We start from the raw sequence: 8,971 nt of genomic DNA, 5'->3' as shown, positions 1-8,971 counted from the left end.
TCACAAGTTTTGCGGGCTTCATGTGATCGTCTGTCTTACCCATGGGCCAACAAGAACTATGAAAATCTTTTGGATACATATAAATTTTAAGCTTGATTCTGATTTCACTCCCATGTTCAACAGAGCTGGAAGTGATATGACTAGCTTCTTTCTGCAATCACTGTGTCCAGTGCCCTGAAAGACACTCAACCCTACACTCCACAAGTCTAACTTGCAGTAAGACAATGTCATCTTAAGCAGGGGTTTGTTGTAAGCAAAAATATGATTTGCACATGTGTTGAAAACCTGGGGATTTTCCATCTTCTGTGCAGCAAATGGAATTTGATAAAGCTGGTCAAAAAAAATTGACAGAACGGTTTTCTGCTGGCAAATGCAATTTCATTTAAAGCAAAACATTTCATGGGAACTTACCACTTTTAATGGAAGAAAGTCAAAACAATTTTCCCTTTTCATTTTGATAACGTCAAAATGTTTTGTTTCAACTTTTAAAGTATTCATGTAATTGCTATTTTATATTAATGTTTTGATATCTAAGCAAAACACTGATGTACCTGAATTGAAATTATTTGGAATTTCCATTTCATTGGCAATTTCAAAAATTTTACTTCATTCCATTTTGGAATGAAATCAGATTTTGAAGTGTTGGGATCTCCCATGGAACAGATGTTCCGTTTTCTATCCAGCTCTCAGTTTGATTATCACAATACCATGCGAGTTCTTCTCTTTCTGTATCACCTAGTTCAAAATGGAATTGAATGCAATGCTCATTTTGCTAGTCCCAAGGCCTTGTCAAGATGATCACTAGTCAGTCATCAATTACGAAGATATGAGTCTTGCATGGAAATGGTGTTGCTTCTTACTCGTTACACTGTGTTCATGGATCAGTAGGTAACAAGGATTTTCACAGATTTCATTTGTAGTTTTCCCTGAAAAAACAAATCCAAGTTCTCTCATTGTCTTCTGTCTGCTGATCCCTAGAATCTACTCAAACGGTTTTTCACAATTGCCTTTACTTCTATATGTTGATTTTAGTTGTAATAAATTTCTAACAATGAAACATGTAATAGTTACATAATTTTCCACCAGTGCCTTTCCTCTCAATGAGAGCATATCAAAATGGAAATCTGACTTGATTGTTTTCACTATAAATAATCTTCAGCATATATAATAGCACTGCAGATCTCAAAGCATCGGTAGTATTTTACGGATGGGGAAACTGAGGCACAGAGAGTTAAAGGGAATTACCCAAGCTCACACAGAGTCACAACGGCAGATAAAGTAATAGAACCAACATTTCCTGACTCTATGTCCTCCATCTAACTAGGAGTCCATGCTGTTTCCCATCATATAAGGTCAGATCTACAGTAATGATTCTTATTCCCCTCCCTTTAAAAACAATGCATTGGCTGAACTCTAAGTCAGCAGTCAAAAAATATTCATGCCTATTGGTTATTATGGAGAAAGTGCATAGACTAAAAATTCCATTTTGGTTACATAATTGCTAGGTGACGTTCATATCCATCTCTCTAACGCTGTGAGTGAAATCCTGACCCCCTTGAAGTCAGTGGGAGTTTTGCCATTGACTTCAATGGGACAGAATTTCATCGTCTTCAACTTCTTGAATACAGGAAAAACACTATCGGAGTGTTTATATTATGTTCCTGTTCTCAATTATAATAACAGAGTATAAACCTAAGAGAAAGTTCAAGAATGAAGTCACAGTGTTCGTAGCTTTCCTCGTGTTTATTATACCAGTCATTCACAGTGTTCGTAGCTTTCATTGTGTTTATTATACCAGTCATTAACTGCTTGAGAAAGACCAGTTCTGTACTCCTTGTCTTTAAAAACGCGGAAACTCTTCTTTTGTCTTAGTAGAAAAATCATACAAGGGAGATTTGTGTTTTTTCAGAGTGAGTCACCTGCTAGCTTCAACTTTTTCTGTTTAAGTGTAGGATAAATCAGTTTCTTAATCTGATGAGCAATGCAAGTAGGCAGTGGTTCCTTTCTCTTCTGCTTCCTAACCAGAAGGCACCTCGTGACCTCCTGCTGCTCTGAATCTACATATGAATGCCAAGCTCCAAATCGTGCTTCCAGGGTCTGTTATACAGAAAACATTGCAATCTAGCTTAGTGTGTCAGCTTGATTTGTAGAGGTGCACTTCGCTAACGTGGGCTTTGCTGGACTGTCCGGGGAGGTGCTCAGGACCAAATATTTGTGGTTCTGGGACATTTTCACCATTAAAATACTTGAAAGTATTGAGTGTAAGGCTATCTCCCTATCTCACTTCATCATTCCCAGGCCCCACGTTAGCAGGTACCAAATTATGACTGGCAATATGCACAGACACATCCTAGCAAACCCGGAGCTGGCACAAGGATTACTGGGTAGAATTTAGTTGGTAGGGTTTTTCCCACAGAACTCCCATGGATTCTGCTCCAAAGGCCTTCCATGATGAGGAACTGTTTCCTGGGTTGGAGTCAAGGTCTGCATTCTGAATGCTTATGAGCACGCAGCTCCCACAATTGGAGTGGCCCCTTTGCAAAGCTGCCCTCCCTTCTTCAAATCTTCCAGTCCATGTTCCTGCTAGAGGAGGATTGTTCACAAAGTACATTTCACAGTGTTTTGTCAGGCTAGTTTGAAAGTGGCTGGACCTCCAACACTTCCCTTGGGAGTCTTTCCCACATCCTATAGAGAGCTCTCACTGTTATGAAATTTTTCCTTCCCTAGCTTCATCCCCTTAGGCCAAGTTTGTACCCCCTTTCCACCACTACCTTCTATCTCTTTGGTGTTTACTATATGTTAACTGTTAGCATGTCCCACTGCCCATAATCATTATTACAGCACTACTAGTTACTGGTTAGGTCACTCTCCTTCACAGAACAGACTTTGACTCATAATGGTTTTCAGGCCAATGGTTATGAAAATCACAAAGCTATAAAAGCCACTGCAATGAAAAGAAAATGTTGCTATCCTGAGTTCTAAAAGAAAAAAATCAGATGTTTTCCTTATACCTTCGTAGTCTCTAAGGCCAGAAGGGACATCATGATCATCTGGTCTGATGTCCTGCCTATTGCGGGCCACAGAACCTCACCCACCCACTCGTGCAATAGGCCCATAACCTCTGATTCAGTTACTAAAGTCCTCAAATCTTGATTTAAAGATTTCAAGTTATATAGAATCCACCATTTACAGTAGTTGAAATCAGCAAGTGTCTCATGCCCCATGCTGCAGAGGAAGGCGGAACCCCTCCAGAGTTTCTGCCAATCAGACTTGGGGGAAAATTCCTTCCCGACTCCAAACATGGCAATCAGACCCTGCGCTTGTGGGCAAGACCCACCAGCCAGACCCCTGGGAAAGAATTCTCCATAGTAAGTCAGAGCCCTTCCCATCTAGTGTCCCATCTCTGGCCGGTGGAGATATTTGCTAATAGCAGATGAAGATGGGCCATTTGCCATAGTATGTAACCTCATAACAACCCCTCCACAAACTCAGTAGTAAGCTCATTCTTGAAACAAGCTAGGTTTTTTGCCCCCCACTGTTCCCTTTGGGGGGACTCTTCATGAACATCACTCTGTCCTCTGATGGTCAGAAATCCTTGACTAGTTTCAAGCCCAAACTCATTGATGGTCAGTGTATATCCATCTGTTCTTGGCCCTTAACTTAAATAACACCTCTCCCTCCCTTCTTTTTATTAACGTTAACATTTTATTAACAAAATAATGTACATTTTTTGGAGAGAACTCCAAATACAAATAAGATATGTATGTTTCATCAGTCAACTTGTTTTAGGGGGGTTTTTTTGGGGGAGGGGGAGGGTTAAGTATAAAACATGATCATGGCATGTGCACTAATTACCTGTTTTTATTAATGTTTGCCTAATTTAAAATACTGTAATTAATAGGTAAGTACTTTGGTTTTCATGCCTTTTTTGAACTATTTGCTGAGGGGCTCTGCTGTACTTTTGAGCTATCACCTGACTTTCCAAGTACAGAATTACTGAAACCAGTTATTCAATTAATCAGTTTATTTTAATTAAATAGTTTTACCTGACAACATGTTTGGATTCTGAACATTTTCTAAGGAGATGCAGTATGGTTTAATAGATAGGGCGCTGGATTGGGACTCAGGAGACCAAGGACCAGAGCATCGGCTGGCATACACTGTCATAGCTCTGTTGATGTCAAAGACAGCTGAGGATCCACCCCAGAGTTTCTACTACTAGCCTGCTGTGCAACCTTGTACAAATCACTTTACCTTTATTTCCCCTCCCATCTTGTCTCTTATCTGTTTAGGCCACGTCTACACTACGAAAGTACTCCAATTTTACAGAAGTCGATTTTTGGGAACAGATTGTATAAAGTCGAGTGCGTGCGTCCATACTAAGCACATTAATTCAGCGGTGTGCGCCCACGGTACCATGGCAAGCATCGACATTCCGAGTGGTGCACTGTGGGTAGCTATCCCACAGTTCCCGCAGTCCCCGCTGCCCATTGGAATTCTTGGCTGAGCTCCCAATGCCTGATGGGGCCAAAATTTTGTCGCAGGTGGTTATGGGTAAATGTCATCAGTCAACCCTCCCTCCCTCCATGAAAGCAACAACAATCATTTTGCGCCCTTTTCCCTGGATTTGTCCGAGCAGACACCATAGTACAGCAAGCATGGAGCCCGTTCAGCTCACTGCAGCAGTTATGACCATTGTAAACACCTTGCACATTATCGTGCAGTTTATGCAGAACCAGCACCTGAAAAACCAGGCGAGGAGGCAACGGCAGCGCCATGATGAGGACATAAACACAGATTTCTCTAAATCTGCGGTCCCCAACAATTTGGAGATCATGGTGTTACTGGGGCAGGCTCATGCCATGGAACACCGATTCTGGGCATGGGAAACAAACACGGAGTGGTGGGACCACATAGTGTTGCAGGTTTGGGATGATTCCCAGTGGCTCCAAAACTTTCGCATATGTAAGGACACTTCCATGGAACTTTGTGACATGCTTTCCCCTGTCCTGAAGCGCAAGAATACCAAGATGAGAGCAGCCCTCACAGTTCACAAGTGAGTGGCAATAGCCCTGTGGAAGCTTGCAACGCCAGACAGCTACCCATCAGTCGGTAATCAGTTTGGAGTGGGCAAATCTATTGTGGGGGTTTCTGTGATGCAAGTAGCCAGCGCAATCATTGAGCTGCTGCTATCAAAGGTAGTGACTCTGGGAAATGTGCAGGTCATACTAGATGGCTTTGCTGCAATGGGATTCCCTAACTGGTGGGGCTATAGATGGAACACATATCCCTGTCTTGGGACCGGACCACCAAGGCAGCCAGTACATAAACTGCAAGGGGTACTTTTCAATGGTGCTGTAAGCATTGGTGGATCACAAGGGACGTTTCACCAACATCAACATGGGATCACCGGGAAAGGTTCATGACACTCGCGTCTTCAGGAACTCTGGTCTGTTTAAATGGCTGCAGGAAGGGATTTACTTCCCAGACCAAAAAATGACTGTTGGGGATGTTGAAATGCCTATATTTATCCTTGGGGACCCAGCCTACCCCTTAATGCCCTGGCTCATGAAGCCGTACACAGGCACCCTGGACAGTAGTCAGGAGCTGTTCAACTATAGGCTGAGCAAGTGCAGAATGGTGGTAGAGTGTGCATTTGGACGTTTAAAGGGTCGCTGGCGCAGTTTACTGACTCGCTCAGACCTCAGCAAAACCAATATTCCCATTGTTATTGCTGCTTGCTGTGTGCTCCACAATCTCTGTGAGAATAAGGGGGAGACGTTTATGGCAGGGTGGGAGGTTGAGGCAAATCGCCTGGTCACTGAATACGCACAGCCAGACACCAGGGTGGTTAAAAGAGCACAGCAGGAAGCGCTGCGCATCAGAGAAGCTTTGAAAACCAGTTTCATGACTGGCCAGGGTACTGTGTGACACTTCTGTTTGTTTCTCCTGGATGAAAACCCGCTCCCTTGGTTGCCTCTAAATTCCCTGTAAGCCACCCGCCCTCCCGCCTTCGATCACAGCTTGCTTGCAAAGGAAATAAAGTCACTATCGTTTAAAAAACATGTATTCTTTATTAATTGATTATAAAAATAGGGAGATAACTCACAAGGTAGCCTGGGTGGGGTGTGGGAGGAGGGTAGGAGGGAAGGAAAAGGCCACTTTAAAACTTCTTGAATGACAGCCTTCTGTTGCTTGGGCTGTCCACTGGGGTGGAGTGGTTGGGTGCCCGGAGCCTCTCCCCGCCGTGGTCTTGGGCATCTGGGTGAGGAGGCTATGGAACTTGGGGAGGAGGGAAGGCGGTTAAACAGGGGCTGCAGCGGCAGTCTGTGATCCTGCTGCCGTTCATGAACCTCCACCAGACACTGGAGCATGTCCGTTTGATCCCAGCGTTGTCTCATGCCTCCTCTGATTTTCCTGCCGCCACCTCTCCTCACGTTCACTTTCCTGTTCTCTGCTATTGTGTCCCTCCACACATTCTGCTGAGCTCTGTCAGTGCCGGACGACTGCATGAGCTCAGAGAACATTTCATCGCGCGTGCGTTTTTTTCGCCACCTTATCTGAGATAGCCTTTGGGACGGAGGAGGGAGGCTTGAAACATTTGCAGCTGCTGGAGGAAAAAAAGGGAGTGAAGTATTCAAAAAGATACATTTTACAGAACAATGGCTATACTCTTTCACGGTGAACAACACTATTCACATTACAGAGCACGTGTGATTTTGGCACAAGGTCACATTTTGCATCTTATATTGAGTGCCTGTGGCTTTGGGGTTAGAGATCACACACGCCGGGCCGGGCAACAGAATTCGGCTTGCAGGCGGCCATGGTAAGCCACAGTCTTTCGGCTTCTGCAACCTTCATAACAGCAGCGCCCTCCTCTCCCATACCAAACAAAGCACGTTGAGTTGACCATTTAGTGCTGCAGTTTTCCTGTTAACAGGCAGCAGCAGAAACCAAACTAACCTCCTACCCCCATCCAATTCTCTGGGATGATCACTTTACCCTTCCCACCACCGCGTGGCTGGTATCAGGAAAAATCCCTGCTAGCCAAAGGCGAACAGCTCAGCACCAACGTCCCCCCTCCCTCCGTGTGGCTAACTGCGGGGAGGATTTCTTTTCAGCCACAAGCAAACAGCCCAGTAGGAACAGCCACCTCTGAATGTCCCCCTAATTAAATTCCCCTATTTCAACCAGGTTACCATGAACTATGTCACTCTCCTGAGGATAACACAGAGAGATAAAGAATGGATGTTGCTTGAATGCCAGCAAACACCGGGACCATATGCTGCCATGCTTTGTCATGCAATGATACCAGATTACTTGCTACTAGCATGGCGTGGTAAAGTGTCCTACCATGGACATGGTTGAATGGAGATATTGTGACAATGGCTTACATTTTTACACGAGGTTTTGAAAATTCACCTATGTAGATCAGTTTCTAAAAATGTGCAATCTAAAGCTCTACCTCCATGAACAATTGCAAACAAAAAACAAAAACAAAAAAACCCTGCAATCAAGTACACTCATTTTGAAGCAAATGCATGTAAACATTAATTCTGTGTTAGTACAATTGATTTTTTTAAATGTCTTCCAGTATCCTTTGAGGTGGATTTACCCTAAAGATCCCTCTAGGCCAATCCATACTGACAATTACAGTGAAGAGGTCAACATAGCTAACCTTATATAAGATAAGCTTTTTGTTATAGCTATCTATACCTAAATTTTGTTAATCTAAAAACTGGTGTGTATATGTATATATACACACACACAAGACGAGATATTACATGACTGAACAAGACAAAGTAGACAAGATGTGTTGCTACTTATCGAATGTTCTGGTGAGTTTAAGTGTGGTGAAATGTAAATATGTTCTATAGTTCCTTAAAAGTGGCATGCATTTGTTTATAAAGAATTATTACAATAGACTGTATAATTAAATCTTGTATAACTCCATTTGTGTCTTGGGGTGGAGACTTGATTCTTTTGTTTTGTAATGACACTGGTCTTTGAAATTGTATCTTTAACTGGTGGTTTATTAATACTGTAGTAATAAAACCCCTATGGTTTCAGCGCTAAGCATTTTGAATACATTAAGGAATTAGGCTTCTCACCACCACTATGTAGTGAGTAGGGCGTTATGCAAGTGTGGTTTTAAATGTGAGGATCACTGGACCACGTTGCTAAAACCCTTACAAAAAGGGTTGGGGGGGGGCGTTGTTTTTTCCTTCCTAATGTGTGCCTAATTAGCCCTTGCCAGGTAAAATAAACACAGTAACTGAGACAAACCCATTTGCAATGACCCGGCTATCCCCGCGGAGGAGGAGGAGGAGGAAGATTTGTCCAGGTTCTGCAATGCATAAACCCCCAGGGCAGGGTGGGGGGAAACGCTTAGATGCTGCTCTGCAAGTTGATTGCTCCTCAGTGTGTGGCAAGAGGGGCCCTCTCAGTGGGTCAGGCGCGCGAGTGAGCCGGCGGGGGGGACGGGGGACCACCTGTTTCTCAGGCCCATGCGTGCTCTGGGCTGGGTAAGGGACGCGAGCCTGTCACTAGCCTCCGGGGAAGTGGAAAGCTCTCGCAGGCCATCGCCCTGCGGGCACAGCGGGGTTTCCCCCGCCCCCCGTCAGTGGGTTTTCGCCTGTGTCGTCCCGTGAGTTTCGCAGCCAGGAGTCCCGGCAGCGGACCGGGCGCCCAGCACCGCCTGCTGCCACCGGCCCGGAGAGCGCCCCGACGGGGGCAGAGGGCAGAGCCCGCCCGGCAGCACGGGGAGCCTGCAGGCGCCTGGCTCGCCCCACGCCCTCCGCCCCTGCTCTGCTGCCAGGCGTTACAAAGCCAGCTGCGGACTTTATGTAAGGGCCCGGCCCGGCCCCAGCGCTCCCCGGGATGCCGGGGGGGATGCGGGGGAGGCGAACCCCGCCCCGCAGCCCCCGGCCAGGCGCCGCCAGCGAAGCCCCCCAGCGCCACGCGGTTCCCA

The sequence above is a fragment of the Eretmochelys imbricata genome, chromosome 9 (genome assembly GCF_965152235.1).
Source record: "Eretmochelys imbricata isolate rEreImb1 chromosome 9, rEreImb1.hap1, whole genome shotgun sequence".
NCBI classification, from domain to species: Eukaryota; Metazoa; Chordata; order Testudines; family Cheloniidae; genus Eretmochelys; species Eretmochelys imbricata.
This window is presented reverse-complemented; position numbering follows the sequence as displayed.